Source organism: Helianthus annuus, chromosome 2 (assembly GCF_002127325.2).
Source record: "Helianthus annuus cultivar XRQ/B chromosome 2, HanXRQr2.0-SUNRISE, whole genome shotgun sequence".
NCBI classification, from domain to species: Eukaryota; Viridiplantae; Streptophyta; class Magnoliopsida; order Asterales; family Asteraceae; genus Helianthus; species Helianthus annuus.
Genome location: NC_035434.2, coordinates 20,870,533 through 20,888,915, shown reverse-complemented (window position 1 = coordinate 20,888,915; position 18,383 = coordinate 20,870,533). Strand labels below are relative to the sequence as shown.

The following is an 18,383-nucleotide window of genomic DNA, read 5'->3' as shown; positions in this document are numbered from 1 at the left end:
TCTTCATTAATCTCAAACTTTGGAGTTTCTTTCACTTTTCTTCTCACAACCGGTACTGTCTCATCATCACTGCTAACTGGTGTTTTTAGCTTTTTCTTTTTCTTCTTTGCCTTTTCATCTTCACTGTCACTTTCTGCCATCATCTTAAGATGTTTTTCCATTTGTCTGGCATAGTACTCAGTATCATCATCACTATCTTCTTCAACTTTGGCAACAAAAGCTGTGTAAGCTGTAGCTTGATCAGGAATATAATCATCCCATGTGAAATTTTCCCAGCTAAATCCCTCAGGTAATTTCTCATCATCTTGATCAATCAAACAAGCTTTTCCATCAGCTAAAACATATTTGTCCCAGTTGAATGATTTCTTTTCTTCTTGATTAACCACACATGCTCTCTTTCCAGAATCTTCAATTATGGGTCTTCCATGTCCAGTTTGTGCTTGATGTTGATTCTGTTGAGATGGTTGTTGAGCAACTTGATGGTAGATGGCTTTTCGATAGTAATCATTATTGTTGTTGAAAGGATTCTGAGCTCCACTTGCTTCACGATTGGTACACTCTCTCTTGAAGTGTCCTTTCTCCCTGCAACAAAAACAAGTGATTTTAGATTTGTCAAAACCTAAAGTAGAAACATTAGCCTCACGAAGATCATCTCTCCCCGTGATCTGCTTAAATTTCTCAGCTCTCCGTAGTACGCTAGCCAAACACCACTTTATGTCCATCAACTCCATCTCTTCAGCATCTATCTGGTCGCAATCTTCCTTTGTTAGCATTGGATTTCCGATACGACCTGCAACAAAACAACTGTAAGACTCTAAAACCATTCCTAATAAAGACATTTGACTTTTAGCAACTTCCTCAGAATAATCTTGATCACTTTCAAGATTTAATACAATATTGCACTGAAGTTTTCTTCCATTTTTAGTTGCTGAAATGTTCGGATCAAAAGACGGAAATGATGTGAAACTTGTTTTGCTGTTTGATCCTGATGATGAACCTCCAGGAGAATTCTTGGCATTGTAAGCAGTTTCTATTCTCGGAGATAGATTTGTAGATTTCTCATTCACTCCTGCTTTATAGTACAATCCAATGTCCTGTTCTCCATCAAAATCTTTCATCCGAACAATCTTTCTTTGTTCCATTTCCTGAGCTTCCAACTTCTCAATAAATTTGCTCAAAGTTAACTCGCTAAAACCCTTTTTGTTTCTGAGCATCATCAGATATGTTCCCCAAGTTTCATGTGGTAAAGCATCAGCAAGCTTTTCAATTAACTCTTCATTGTCTTTGTTGATACTTAACCTCTTCATGTTCACCAACAAGTTGCAATATCTTTCAATAATCTGTTTTGTACTCTCATTCTTCAATCCTCTAAACAAATCAAACTCCTTTTTTTAAAAGCGATTTTTTGTTCTTCACCATCTCCTGACTACCAACAAACTTTGAACGTAATGCTTTCCAGATAGAATATGAACTCCCGTTGTGTTGTAACAAGACCATAATATCTTCCTTCACAGCTTGTTGTAGCAAACTTAGCATCATTTTCTCATTTTTGTACTTTTTCTTGTCATCGACACTCATGTCTTTTATCGCAACTACCTCTTCATCATCATTTAACGGTCTCACATACCTTGTTTCCACACACTCCCATGCATCAAGATAGTTTGCTTGTACCCAGTTCTCGAAACGACCTTCCCATCCCTTATATTCTTCAATGTTCAAGAGTTTGGGTGGTTTTGCATTGTTCCCGTTTCGTTTTCAAGCATTGTGGTTTGAGTAATAGTGATTGGGGTAACTGGAGTAGCGAATGCGTTGTAAAATTCCTCGTCCATTTTTTAGATTTTAACAATTTATCCAACTGTCCTTAAAAGCGAAACTAAAACTGTTCACAAAAGTGAAATTCCTTGTGATCGAATGAGCGAAACTAACACAATGTCCAAAAGAGCGAAACTATTTGGTTCAAAAGAGCGGAACTACTTTGTTCACTGAAGCGAAACTAGAATGTTCCAATACGCGAAACCACACTTTGACACTGGAGCGAAAGTACTTTAACCTTGGAGCGGAACCTCTGATTTGATGACACAAGAGCGAAAGTCCTTGTCCTTTGGAGCGAAACTTCTGAATATGTGTAGCTATAAGCGAAACTATCACTGTCACAGGAGCGAAACTATGGGATGTCCGTAAAAGCGGAACTTACTCGGAAGCGATTTTGACCTATTTTTAGTCCGAATTTTAACACCAAATACTCAGGGATTAGTCTATATCCTATTACGCACAATCCGTGAAATTTTGAGCTGATTTTGACCGGTGAAACTTTCTGAACTGAAGAAAGAAGGTGTAGAAGTAAGAAATCTTGATGAAAACCAGCTATTCTCTGCAGAACTCCTCCTCCTGAAGCTCTGATACCACTTGTAGGATCGTGTATCGACCCGAACGAGTCGTTCAGAGGAGTCTTGATCAAATACAGATGCGGAAAATAAGTATCTGACTTAGGAACAGCTAGCAAATCACTTTAAACACCTCTTTGCATTGATTTATGACAGTTTACATCCAAATTTCGAACAAGTTACAAGACTCTGTTACAGGTTTCGCTCAAATGACACCTATTTATAGGCCTTGAGGTTTCGCTCCAGCGTACATGCCGTATGAGCGGAACCTTTAGCTGACATATAAGCGAAACTAATTGAAACCATATAAGAGAAACTACTTGGTTAAGACCCTATGAGCGAAACCTTTCACTAACACACATACAATATCATATTTTCTCGTATAACGTGCCCTGATCTAACACTCTAAGTCTAAGACTCGATCCAAGACGAAGTCAACAGATGTAGTGCACCAACAAAAACTATCGAGTGCTGTATAAAAGAAGCCCGCGCAATGGAAGAGGAATCCCGCGCAAGGGAAGAATTAACTTGTAACAAAGAAGAGATAGTTGAAAAGGTAAAAATGGAAGAATAAGTAAGTGAAAAGCTGACACATGAGTTAAACAACGGAAAAGGTGAGTCCGACAACGTTAAAATCCAAGAAGAGTCTAATTTTAAAGAAATTAATCTCTTGTCACCTTCTTTCGAAAATCATTGTTTAGTACCCACTCATGCTAAGTTTTTAAAAGAGTTAAACACTAACACTAAAATTGACGAAACGGTAAGCATTAAGTTAACAAATGATCAAACTACGCTAATAAAAGAAGATCCATTTGAAATTAACATTACCCTGGTTCCATGTTTCTTTCAAAATTCCTTTATTAGTAATATTACAATTGATAAAGATCTTTGTGTTAATATAATGCCGAACTACATTTTCGAAAAATTAAGTATTAGTGATTTTTCTCCACTTCAAATACCCATTTTTCTATCTAATCGAAAAACAATAAAATCAATAGGGATAGTTGAAGATGTGTTGGTCCAAACCAATCAAATGGAATCCCAACCGACTTCGTCATCCTTGATGACGCTCCACTAGTGTTGGGACGACCTTTTGTAAAGACCTACGAAGCTTTGAAAAATTGGAAGTATAACAATCTACCCATTGAATTAGGGGAATTCAAAAAAAGTGTCGATCTTGAGCGTTTAATGAAATATCCATTCGGCAATAATGACCCCCTAATTGAAGATGAAGATGAACCACCCGATACAAGAGAAGAAATTGACCACTTTATTGAAGAAGAGGTCGCCATAGAACAAACCTTTTTGGTTCTTGATCAAAATGAGCAACCAAATAAGGAGTCTTCTAAAGACCCACCTCTTGAGCTCAAAGAACTTCCAAAAGGTTTGGAGTATGCTTTTCTCGACAAAGATGGTAAATTTCCTGTAATTATTTCGTCAAAATTAACTAGTGTAGAAAAAGAAATTTTTTTGAAAAAACACAAAAACGCGATCGTTTGGAAGCTTGTAGAGAAATATTAAAGGAATAAGTCCTTCCATGTGCACGCACAAAATTTTAACGAATGATGACTATAAATCGGTAATACAACCACAACGTAGAGTAAATCCAGACGTCCAAGAAGTGGTTAAAAATGAAGTCATCAAATTACTTGACGCCGGACTCATTTACCCAATCTCCGATAGTCCTTGGGTAAGTCCCGTCCAAGTAGTTCCTAAGAAAGGATGTATGACGGTAGTAACTAACGAGAAAAACGAATTAATACCAACAAGAACCATCACAGGATGGAGAGTATGAATAGATTATTGTCGATTAAATGAGGCAACAAGGAAAGATCACTTTCCTTTACCATTTATTGATCAAATGTTAGAGAGATTATCCGGTCACAAATTTTATTGTTTCTTAGATGGTTTTTCAGGTTACTTTCAAATACCGATAGCACCCGAAGACCAAGAAAAGACAACATTCACATGTCCCTACGGAACTTTCGCTTATCGACACATGCATTTTGGTCTATGTAATGCCCTCGCAACCTTTCAACGTTGCATGGTGGCCATCTTCTGATGTGCACAAAATGCAACATATAAATTACATCAATTGTGGCTTAAAACTAACCCTTTTTTAGTACTAATGTTGGAAAAAGTGTGGTTTTGTCTTCCTTTTGTATTTTCAGGATTAAATGAGCTTAAAACAACAAAAGAAGCAAAAAGACAGCAAAATCTAACATAAATACAAGAAAGGGAACAAAAGTGACATGCCCGACCCCCCGACAGCATCTTCCGAAGCAAAACAAAGAAGACAGAAGACTGAACACGCCCCGTGCTCATTGAGCGTGGGGCCGTGCCCAAGTAGCAGCAGAAAAGACAAACTCATAGAAGCTTCTACTGCCCACCACGGGGCCGTGCCTAGCGGACACGGGGGCGTGGTCAACTTCCTGCAGGCGCATTTATTGTAATTGCGAATTACAATTAATGAAGAAAGAGAGTCAGATGGACACGGGGTCGTGCCCAGCGGACACGGGGCCGTGCCCGAGCTTCTGTTCAGCCTATAAATAGGAGTGTTTGGAGCTCTTGCAACTCATCCCTAGGCACACCACCTCTCTCACACTTCACCCACCACCCACCACCACCATAACACCATCATCCACCACCATCATCCATTGTCCATAGAGTGTGTGAGTCGTCTCGGGATCCAAGATTGATCGTAAGAGTTCTTGACAATCAAAGGCCACGTTTGCCTAAGTCTCTTACATCACTTGGTGAAGACAAGTGTTTAGTGTAATACTTTTTATTTTTAATCTTGTGCACTTTTTAATTGGTTTTGTATTAATGACTTTAATTACTAGTTTCTTATGTTGAAGGTGATTCTTCCTTATCGTTTGTTCGTGGTGTCTTGGCATTATTTTACTGTCTATATAAAATAAAAGATTTTCACCATTCATATCTCCACGGTCTATATAGAGGTATGTTGGCTACCTGGTCGGGGGTTAAGGGAACGGTTTGGTAAGAGTCTTGCCATTGTTCAGTGTATAGATCCTGCAAAGGACCTGGATCAAATTTAGTAGGACCTCCTTCAATACCCAAAGGTATTGGATGGTGGGGGTCCAAACTCTTTGATCCCCTCATAAGTTAAATTACTATTAAAACTTAACCCAGCTACTTAGGACTGTATCCCTGCTGACTCAAACTACTTAGCTGAGGGTAACGTCATCTTCAAAAGAGGGGCCTACCACATTATGCATTAATAACTTAATTAATTATCTTTCAATAATCCGACCCTTTAGGATTGTATCCTTGCTGACTCAAACTACTGGGTTGAGGGTAACGTCACCTTCAAAAGAGGGGCCTACTACAATAACTAAGATAATCTCTTAAACAAGTGCAAAAGTGCGAAAATAATCAAAGGTTACACTACACACGAGTCGGATCCAAGTGATCCATCTTGTCTATCTGTTTTTATTTTTATTTTATTTTTCAGCATTTTAGTTAGTTTTATTTTTCTAGTTTAAAAAACCTTTTTTCTAACATTTTGATTTGATTAGATGTAACATTCCTATTTTTATATAAGAATTATAGGTTTGGTTAAATTTATTAACCACTAGTAACTAGTAACTAGTTTATTTTTAATATAAATATTCAACCCAAATAGTTTTAAACACTATTTTATATAGTTGGTCGAAATATTATAATTGGCCTGTATATAGGTGACATTTCCAATAAAGTAAAAGTATATAAACACTTATATTATTAGACAGGTAGCTTACAGGTAAGTTGACTGTTAAAAATATAAAGTACCTAGACGAGCCTACTGATCGTATAACAATTAAATTATAAAAATACATTGTATTTGAACCTACACTATTTTTAATAAAACTTGGTTCCAATTGTAGACAAAAATATTCTCGTTCTAAAGACATATTTATTATTTTGTAAAACATCATATTTTAGAAGTTATACGTGCCAAATAAGTGAAGCAGTTAAATTAATTATAATATATATAATAATAAAATAATAATTTGAAATTTTAGAATTTGTGAAAACTTGTGTGTCGAGATAATAAGAAAATAATAATAAAAACCTTAACTAAATGGAAATAAAGTTTTTCAAAATTCTACATGCAATGTGTCTGCATGTTAGTAGAAATGAAAAGGAGCCTTACGTGTCCCATTTCCAAATTCGTGTCTCATCTCCAAATTCATGTCCCATTTCAATCTTAATTACGTGTGCCAGAATTTTGGCAAGTTGTCATATGCAACAAGTATATATAGACTATTAGAGTGATCATATTAATCTGCCTATCTTTTCTTTCTTTGTACTTCCATCTTGCCAATTTTCCTTGTCTCTAATATTCTATTATTTATACTAATAGTAATAATAATACCCTGCCCCGTTTTAAGTATTGTAACTCCCGATCATCGCTACTCTTTCCGATTGATCTGGAACCCATAACTCATGTCAGGGCTCTGCCCGACTAAGTTCGTTGGGATTCTGTCTCGGGACATCGGGATAAGGTTGAATTAGGGGTACTATACTTACTACAAGTGCATTATATATTTTTAAATAGCTCAGAAGTTATACCCAAGAGTTATCCCAAGAGGTTTTCTAGTTAAACCCTAAAGTTACAAATTGAGTCCATTCTCTTTTCTCACCGTTTTATTCCCTTTTTGTGATTCACCCAAAACTATTATTTATTATTTTATTTTATAAACCTTATTTGAGACCCCCAAGTAATCCTGCACAACTCCTAAAATTTTCAGAACAATCAAAATCAGGATCAGGGCCACTAAAACTCGGGGGGGGGGGGGGGGGGGCATTTTCCATTCGATATTATCATCACAGTTTTACGTGTAATTCGAATTTAATCGATCTGTCGACTCACCAAGGCTTCAAAGACACGTGGCTACCCTATGCTAAAAGGGTCCCCGTCGCGTGGCACGACAGGGTGTCGCGTGGCGCGACCGCGCCATTTTTCAGAAATATATAAAAGGGTGTAGGACTTGATTTTTGGCATTCGTTCGACGTTAAAATTCATTTTACACTTCGAGATATCATCTGATTACTACCAAACACACACTAGCTCGAATTCTGCTACGATACCAGGTATTAACTTGATCGCTGCTACGATTCAATACCCGATCGATTGAAACTATCCGCTGGATGTTTAAGTGCTGCTCAAACCCGGGTTATACTTTGTCATTCTTCGTGATTCCGACAGGATGTTTGAGTGTCTCCCGAACTCGGGATATACTCTGTCATTCGTTGCGAATCCGCTGGATGTTTAAGTATCGCACTTTGTCATTCGTCGTGAAGGTTATAATCTCGTGAGGTTATCGTAAATGCTGTTTTAGTTATTTACCTAGTTTCGTGTGCATTATTGTTTAAATTAGGTTATCATGCTTATCAATAGGCTAAACTCTACCCCATACACTTAAAATCAAAGTAGATGCTAATTCTCAGAAGAATTTGAATCAGGAAGCTTGTTAAATTAATACTGCATGCTTATAATGTGAGTCATTCTCTTTTTACCAAACTTGCTTTCAAAAAAATAATATTTGTTTCCAAAGTTATAATTACAGGGATTAAGTCTTTGTAGTCTTCAATTACAGCCAGTATGTGGGGTTTTGTATACATTACTTGATAATCGTCACCATTGGACAACGGGTTAGCCAATGGGTGATATGACCATAGTCACAGAAACGAGTCGAGTGACAAATACTGTTGGGTAATTGGTTGATATATAAACATTGTAATCGCTCTTAATACTGTATATTATAACAATGTGTCATTTTATCAAAATGAATGATTCACTCAGTATTTACTGCTGACAAAACCTTTTTAAAATGCATTTCAGGTAATTACAGTAGATCAGAATAAGAGATGGATACAGCACCAACAAGACTTACAGAAGTGGCTCATTAAATTAAAATTAAGAATTATCATTTTATGTATTCGGGTTTATCTCATATTAAAAGCTACCTTTGTAAAACATGGGTTTATCCCATCTATTTAATAAATAAAATCCGGTGTTTCTAGACTCTGATATTTTTCCTATCTCACGGTCCTGATGAAATTTCCGCTGCAATATTTTTTAAAATAATCACCGGTACCACTTGGCTGTTTGCGGCTCCCGATTCCGTCCAGGGTGGGTCGGGGATCGTGACAGAAGGTGGTATCAGAGCCACTGATTTAAGCCTATAGGTGTTGTGATAATCATACCTAAGCTTATATAAAAGAGTTAGGAGATTGTTATTAACTGGTAGCACACTGGATAGTATTTAGACTTGAACCTAAGAAGATGCCTTAGTATAAGCTTTAAGATAAGCTAAGTACTTATGTAAATAAAGTATGATAGGTTTTGGTTTGCCTTTAGAATAATAACTAAAAAGTTGCACATATAAGTTATAGTACTACTTTGTTCCAGAATATGATCTGTCATGTGAAAACTAATTTGCTTAGTCTTTGTTCAAAGTCATAATGCACTTTCCAAATCATAATTTAAGAGAGATACTATTTATGGGAAATGGAAAATTTTCTCCGGCAAAACTGGGTATGGTGTAGCAGACTCTCCAGCTTGTCCGGATATACTAAGGTTACCTCTCCGGCACAAACCGGATAAGACGGGGTAAATAATATCTCAAACCAGTGACAAGATTTCCCTAAATAATATCATGACCTGATATCTGACTGGAAATATGAATCTGTTAAATACATGGACCTTATGAAGGGCATGTATATAATGTGAAATATATGATTATATAGATATGTATATCTATTAGGAATTCCAAAAGTCAATTAAGAATAAAGCACAAGCATATGTGTCAATAATAAATCTAAATTTCTTTATCAGGAATCTCTTGCATATATCTATAAATCCGATATCAAACATTATTTCGTTTGATCATCTACCTCGTAACTCGAGCGACAATAATAACAATAGGAACCCACTAAGTTGGGACACCATCAAAAATATAAGAATTTGCAAATGCGTTACCATAAACTATTAACGCATGTAAGAAGCATGTAAAGTTGTGCTAGTGCACAAGAAAACACATGAAACTTAAATTATACGTCCACAGACGTCGAAGTATATCACAGACGACTTCCAAGGCAAGACCTTTGGAAAATATAAATTGGGCACGATGACACCAATACTAAATTCCGTCAGTAGAAGAACTACTAATAAAAAAGAAGCACTTTGCCACGCAATCCTACAAATGACACGAATCTTGCTGAGGTACGTTAAAACAAGATTTCACAACAATCGGTACATAGTTTAATCAGAATCATAATTATTGGCGCTGCAAAAAGAGTCACATACTTTTACAAATTTCCTATTTCATTTTTATTTGACATTCCCTGGTAATGTCACTTAACAACGGTTATCACACAAAATTCCAGATAAAGTTCTTATATTCCTTTCGTTGCAATTCTGACTTCTGCCTATAATGAGTTGACTTTCACGTTTTCACTTCCCCTAAATGGTCATCATACCATGAGGATTTCTTTCATAGTAGCAAATACTGATCCATTTCATTTCTTGGTAAATCCACACGTTACACATACACTGTTTGTTGCGCATGTGGTTCATTTGAGTTATGAAGACCATAGGAGGGCATCATTCCAATTTGTTGTTTTATCAAAAGTTCAAATATCATTTCGCTATACTTGATCTTTGCATTGTAAACCGCGTTTTTACAAAGCGGTGACTCTTTAATATCGAATCAATGAATTTCTTGAAAAAACTCGATTTTCTTTTGAAGGGTATATATGGTTTCTGTTGTAATCATGTCCGAACTTCCTTATTAAAACTCGTTTTATTCAAACCCAGTTAACTTGCTCGCAATATGTATTCAATTCAAAGTCCCATATGATATTTTTAGGCCATCATATTCGAAATAATCCCAACAAGCACTTTGATTCTCTTGAACTATAACATGCTTGTTTGTTCTTCAACTTCATTGAATCGTTTCTTTAATCACAATCACCTTATGGTGACATTTTCACAAATTTGAAGATTGTGCTAATCTCGTTTAAATGAATGTTTAGTTATTTATTGTTTTATTATTTATTTTTGGTAATTAATATTAGTTTTATTATTAGTAATAATATATTAATAGTAGTAGTGTTAATATTATTTTTAGGTATTAGGTTTATTGTCAGGGACAGGTATTGGATAGCCTAGCCTTAGTTAGGCATGGACTGATCACCCATGCTTAAACAAGGCAGCACTAACCAATATCCAACAATGATAATGACTAGTTAATGTATATAAAAATATATATACTTTGTACAGTAAGGAGAAGACATATTTTCATAAAACAATTGTGATACCCCAGGAAAACCAGTAAACGATACAACTTACCTAACTTCCTCAGTAACCGCATGCTAAATTTCGGGACGAAATTTCTTTCAAGTTGGGGATAATGTGACAACTCGAATTTCCAAGATTCCTACTTCGCATTTATTGCACGTTCATTTATTGTTTAGTTGTTTATTTGCACAATTAGTTTGCTGTGAAACTGTAACGTTTTGGATACAATGAAGTGTATTGTGTGATTGTGCATGGTTATGTGTTAATTGTGAAAGACTTGTCAAATATTTGAACTTGGTGATGAAACTGTGAAATTGTTGTGAGATGGTGTACTTGTGTAAAAGTTAATACTTGAGGATGTAGAGAGTAATTAGTGAAATCCTAGAGATACTTAACCCTAATCCCTTTTCACTAATCATTTGCACACAAAACAAAACACGTACTTTCATTCTTTGATTCTCTGGCAATCGTCATCTCCATCACAAGCACAAGTCTCCTGCATCAATCTTAATCTTGCAGTCCAGTTAGAATCAATCCAAGGTAATTGTTAATGATTGTTTGTTGTTTTGATTCTTGATTATGTATTCATGAAAACCCTAGCTTTGGAATGATACTTCTGTGGTTTTTGATTGAGTTCTGATGATTTAGAAATGTTGTTGATTAGTGTATGACCAATTGTCTGATGTTAAGACACAAGACAGGTTAGGATGATTGAATTGGTAATTGAATTGCTGCTAGACAGAATGCAAAAATATGTAATTAGGGTTCCCACGATCGTATGAGAACATAAAACATAACTGATACAATCTCTGTGAAGTGAACATTCGTATGTTTGATTATCTGTCAGAGTTTTATGACCTGTTACATGTCCGACCTTTATGATATAGAAGATTGTCTGAGTTTTATAACATTGTGAAGGGTCCGAACTTTAATAATGTTGATAAAGGGAATCCGATGTTTATAGAGTTTGCTTGTCCGAGTTCTTTAAGTTATAACATGTCCGTACTTTTATGGTGGAAACAAAAGGTCCGACCTTTTTGATGGTACCTAGGGTTATCCGAGTTCTTACCTTGTAAGATTGGTCCGAGTTTTATGTTTGGACTATATGTCCGACCTTTGTGTTGCACACAAGGGAGTCAGACTTTTGTTAACATACATGCAGCCCGACTTTTAACCCCCCAAGACCCTGTCCGAATTTTTAACCCCCCCACACTGTTGTCCGAGTTTCATAGGGGGTGTGAGGGTCCGAGTTTTGTGAGCCCCTCCTCTTGTCCGACTTTTGGCAAGAGACAAGGGCAACCGACTTTTGTTATTTGATACCCTCCGAGTTCTTGTTTAAATGATGCTGCCCGAACTGTTATTACATGATGGAGTCCGAGCTTTAATCTAAATCAATTGACCCGAAGTTTTGCTTGCACATGTTGTTTGAGTTATGCTTTGATGGTTATGCCCTGAGTTCTGATTATACTTGAATAGACTGTGTGTTATGATCTCAAGTCCAGTAACCTGTATGAGAAACAACATGCTACTATACCTTATCTGTATGAGATTATATGATATGGTACTTTACTGAATGATATCGTATGCACGAACAACCTTTATCATATCATTCTGTACGCATTGAACGCATATAACACAATTGCTTGGATATTAAAGACTCGTAAACCCTAATTGTTTGCAAACACTTACATCGTATCATGTGCAATGTATCCTAGGTCGTGTGTAACGGACTTAGACATTTATTAACCCTAGAAGCAATAACATACCGAGCAAACCAAGGTGAGTTCACACAGCCAAGGCATGGGGTTCCCAGGGTAGGAATGGGATTGATTTATTTATTTGTACTTCTCTAGATAATGGAACGTAATGATATGATCCTCGGGTGAGGAAGGTGATTGGTTAAGATCCTGCTAGACTAGTGGTGCTTATAGAACTGATCTTCGCACACACGCCGGGGTTGGCTGCGATAATATGACTGATCTTCGCACACATGCCAGGGTTGGCTGCGATAATATGACTAATCTTCGCACACATGCCTAGGAAGGCTGCGAACTATACACTAAAACTTCGCACAGGTGCCGGGTGGCCGCGATACAAACATACCTAGTCTAGAATACTTGAGAACTTTCCCTAGTCTTCGCATACATGCCTAGGTGGGCTGCGATACGAACTATTACGATACATGACTTAATGAACGAATACAAGGCTTATTACACTATTACAATTACTGAACTATAAACTGTGAACTCGCTCAACTAGTTGTTGATCCTCTGTTACATGCCTTGCAGGTCGTTAGATACATGGAGCTTGCACAGGGAGGAGCAGGTCGTTGTGGAGCATGGATCGTGGATGCCATGTTAAAACATTTAAACATTTGAACTATGATATATATTGGGTTTTCGTACTTATGCTTCCGCTACACTTTGAAACTATAATTACGTTTTGAACACCTATCGTATTGAATGATTGGGTTGCATTTATTCTGCTTGATATTAATTACACGTTCAATATGATTGGTGGCTTGATCCTGGTCAGTCACGCTCCCAAGCGGTGATATTCCGCAGGTGGATTTTGGGGGTGTGACAACAATACAAGAATTAGATGGACGAATAAAATTTTCTAAATAACTATCTAAGTAGTCATGGACAAGACATTTTATAAATAAGTGTTCATCTTGATTAATATTCCACAACTATTAAATACTTATAAAAATATTATTTTATAATATATGTATTTTAATATATTAAAATATCAAATGCTATTTACTCAAGCCAATATTTAAGTATGTTTGATATTAAAATAAATTACTTTACTTTTATGATTTAAAATATCTTGTTATAAAATCTTATAGTTAAACATGCTTGATTTTAAAAATAATAATTGCGAGTTCTAGGATATTTGAATAACCATATTTATAAAACATATATCATTATTTTGTCAAAATTACCACAGGTTTTGATATTTTAAAACTATCTATATTAATTTACTTTACTTTATGATAACATAAAAGGAAAAGGTATTTAATAAATCAAAATATCACCTATCTTTAATCGAACATTTTGATTAAAATCGTCTTAGTGCAATTATGTATTAAGACAATAATACACTAACTCTATTATTTTTTCGTGTATCCTTACAATTCACTCATCTCAGCACATTGATTTTCTCATATCATAATTCAATATTTGACAAATCATTTTCATGCTTTTATTTCATTTTGAACTGTCAATTCTAAGTCTTCCTCAGTTGCCAATCAAAGTAAACTTACTTTTGACAAAGAATTTTATTGATTCTAAAAGTCCTTCATATTCATTTTAAATATCTATTGATCATATATCTTTTGGCTTGAACCTAGTCACCTTGGAAATTATATCATTTCATCTCATTCGTTTGTCATCGATTTCTTGCACTAATTCAGTTGAACCATTGAATCCTACTTATTGTACAACTCATATTCATAAAATGTGACATTTTTCTTCTATACCATCTACCTTAATATTATTTTATTGATTAAGACGTGACATAAGTCTAAAAGAAATTTCGTAACCCAAATCTCGAGGACGAGATTTAAAACAAGGTGGGGAGGATGTAACATTCCTATTTTTATATAAGAATTATAGGTTTGGTTAAATTTATTAACCACTAGTAACTAGTAACTAGTTTATTTTTAATATAAATATTCAACCCAAATAGTTTTAAACACTATTTTATATAGTTGGTTGAAATATTATAATTGGCCTGTATATAGGTGACCTTTCCAAATAAAGTAAAAGTATATAAAAACTTATATTATTAGATAGGTAGCTTACGGGTAAGTTGACTTTTAAAAATATAAAGTACCTAGACGAGCCTAGTGACCGTATAATAATTAAATTATTATTATTAAAATACTTTGTATTTGAACCTACACTATTTTTAATGAAACTTGGTTCCAATTGTAGACAAAAATATTCTCGTTCTAAAGACATATTTATTATTTTGTAAAACATCATAATTTAGAAGTTATACGCACCAAATAAGCGAAACAGTTAAATTAATTATAGAGTGAATTTCAAGTTTTGTCCTTTATCCTTAGGCCACTTTGCAAGTTTTGTCCTTTATGTTTAAATTTGACGAGTTTTGTCCTTTATGTTTAAAAATCAAGCACGTTTTACCCTTTATGTTTAAAAATCAAACACGTTTTGTCCTTTATGTTTAAAAAATCAAGCACGTTTTGTCCTTAAAAATCAAGCATAAAGGACAAAATGTGCTTGAGTTTTTAAACATAAAGGACAAAACTCGTCAAATTTAAACATAAAGGACAAAACTTGCAAAGTGGCCTAAAGATAAAGAACAAAACTTGAAATTCACTCTTAATTATAATATATATAATAATAAAATAATAATTTGAAATTTTAGAATTTGTGAAAACTTGTGTGTCGAGATAATAAGAAAATAACAATAAAAACCTTAACTAAATGGAAATAAAGTTTTTCAAAATTCTACATGCAATGTGTCTGCATGTTAGTAGAAACTAGAAGTGTAACCCGCCGCGATGCGGCAGGGGCTGGATTTATATCTCCCTTCAGCTGGTGCAAAAAAAAAAAAGGTTAGTTACATAAGCAGATGCAAAAAAAAAGTTAGTATCTATGTTTAATTCACATGTTACGTGCCTAACATGGAGCATGTTAGCTAACATAAGTTGCATAAAAGGCATTTTCCTATGCAATGTGGCTTATTGAACAACGGCTTCCAGTTATGGTTCTTTCCCAGCTGGCAACTGCACAAACGGTGTTTCCCATTCCTATCATTCCTAACGTTGGTTTTTTGTTTGTTGAATCTGTAATGTTAAAAAAGACTGGTTAGTGTATTTTGTGTGTTGAGATATGAAAGTATTAATTAAGTGAAGCATTGTGATAAATATCAAACTCTCGTAAAGCCTAAACTTATCATCACATCTTTTTTGCGTAACATTAATATTTGCCTAAATGTTTTGAACATGTATTGACACCCATAACTTAGACGTGGCAGAGGCCTATATGGTTATAGTCTGGTTATAGTTCTTAAGTTTTTATGTTTTGTGGTGTTCTTTGTTCAGATGGGACTATCATTCTTCTAGGTATCAAGAAGCAAAATATGTGATGCCCTTTGGGTCATGCCTTAAACCTGCTCCTATCATCTAGTCTTTAAAAAAATCCTATTAACCTAAGGCAAATCTCAGCCCGAACCAAGCTTGACCAATGACCAGTTACCCATCCTATCCATCTTGTCACGTATAGTTTTTGTCCCTTCATAATCTTAGTGCATGTTTGGCTAAGCTTTTCAAACCAACTTATTTGCTTATTGACTTATCAAAAAGCCAATAAGAAGTTTATAGTGTTTGGCAAATGGAAAAGTGCTTTTTAAAACGACTTTTTGATATGAAGGAAAAGGAGTTTTTGAAAAGTTAAGAGATTGCGACTTCTTGATCAGCTTATAGCTTTTCAAACAACAAATTACCAATATACCCCTTATTTTAGTCATTTTACATCAATAAGCTAAGCCAAACACTTTTAAAAAAAACAACTTATTGACTTATTGGCTTTTCCCACACCATAAGCTAATCCAAACACTTTTTTTAAAAACTCATTTTCAAAAAGTCCTTTTCCCAAAAGTCCTTTTTAACTCTAATAAGCTTAGCCAAACATGCCCTTAAACAAAAAAGTAACGAAACAAAATAACATTAAAAAAACATACCCGTATAGTAGCTTTATGAAGAGCAGAAGAACGCATATAATTGTTCATGTGTCTCAATACTGAGACATCGAGTGGCACTTTCACATCATTTGTATTTCTAATCCTTGGATGACCTACAAATATTTCATTCTATTTAGTTCAAAGTAATCCAAACTAAATTAGCATTAGCACTATACAACAAATGGAAAGACATACTCAATGCTTCAGCAGCCGTCATTCTTTATAGGATTCTTGTTTAATAATAAACGTTTAAGAAATCTTTGGCCTCAGAGGATAATGTAGGCCAAGATACTTCATCAAGCGTTTAAAAACAACCGGGAAAACCGGATTTAGTTCAGGCGCAAAAGGGCCTACTTCCACATAAAAGAATAGATATTCTATGTAGAACTTCTGGCGCCACCTAGTATGCACTTCCAACGATGTCATTAAGCCTTTCGTCTACAAAATATACATGTTTGAAATCAGAAAACAAATAGAATGAGAGAAATGTGTAAAACACAATGACCTGGCCCGGTTGTTGTTTGCTTTACAAAAAGATTTTTGGGTATTCTTGGGAGTGAAGAAAGTGATCATCAAAATCATAGCATCTATCTCTCATTACCAAATAGAAGCATTAAAATTGTTGGAATCAAACACAATTAATAGCTTACTGTTATTCAACGAACATGTCTAGTCGCACCATTAGAAGAGCTAGCTAGCATATGAGACTCCACAAAATGCAAGTTGAGGTCCCTGAAATGACGTATATAAAATCAAAACATATATCGCCTTTCATCTTTTAAAATAACATCAAAAACTTCTAACGGTTAGTAAATTTTAGTTACCCAGCAAGTTTCGTGGCGAGATAAAGAAAGGGCTTCTCAAAGTTGAATTGCTCTTGGCTGAGATCTCATAATACTGCAGATTATTTTATGGAAAGTCAATTCACATTCTTATGTAGAGCTCTAGATAATAATTGCTAACAGATTCCTCCACAATATCAATTACAACTTAACAAAAATATCATATCATAAACTTACATATCAAACACCAACAAATTCATAATAATCAGTAACCCTAGCACCAAAACACTGTATACGTATCAATCAATTTGAGAGTATATATACTAAAGAAAAACATCAATTACACAACCAAAAGCACATAAACAATTTATATTTCCCCGAAGAAAAATGCAAAAATCATAAACATGGCAATATAGATGCACCTGTTTGAGATGAGTTTGAACTTTGGGAGAGTCCCGTAGAAATTTTTGTGAGAATCATAAGCAAACTGTTTCTAGGAGCCAATTGCGGTTGTAAACGATTCCATCTTATGTGAACCACTGTCGGAATCTCTATACTCATCACCGTTTCTGGTTGAGTTGTCGGAGTACGACGTCAACAGAGATGACCGGATGACTGCCACCCGCCGAAACCCTAGTGTGCCGATTCACTCATCTCGTCCACTCTCTCTCCCTCTAGTGTAATCGTGTGGGATAATGAGGAGCAAAAGTGGTTTTGAGTTTTACAGAATTTATGTAAATGGTTTTGTAAAACCATTCAGATTGACATCCAATCCAAAGCATGGTACAAAATTGTCTATACGTGGTACAATCCACTAAGCATTACAGTACCAACCATAATGCACAAATATATTGTAAGTTAGAGTATATATAAATGGAAAGGAGCCTTACGTGTCCCATTTCCAAATTCGTGTCTCATCTCCAAATTCGTGTCCCATTTCAATCTTAATTACGTGTCCTAGAATTTTGGCAAGTTGTCATATGCAACAAGTATATATAGACTATTAGAGTGATCATATTAATCTGCCTATCTTTTCTTTCTTTGTACTTCCATCTTGCCAATTTTCCCTGTCTCTAATATTCTATTATTTATAATAATAGTAATAATAATACCCTATCCCGTTTTAAGTATTGTAACTCCCGATCACCGCTACCCTTTCCTATTGATCCGGAACCCATAACTTATGTCAGGGCT

The 18,383-nt window shown here is 35.1% G+C and overlaps 1 long non-coding RNA gene across 1 annotated transcript; it reads right to left on the bottom strand.

The window, feature by feature from the left end:
- Positions 1 to 15,266: 15,266 nt before the first annotated feature.
- Positions 15,267 to 18,010, bottom strand: LOC110912218. Its single transcript, XR_002577775.2, has 6 exons — positions 17,612 to 18,010; positions 17,232 to 17,304; positions 17,058 to 17,139; positions 16,603 to 16,845; positions 16,408 to 16,520; positions 15,267 to 15,511 (listed from the first exon to the last, which is right to left on the bottom strand). It is a non-coding gene; the product is annotated as an uncharacterized LOC110912218 (long non-coding RNA).
- Positions 18,011 to 18,383: the final 373 nt, after the last annotated feature.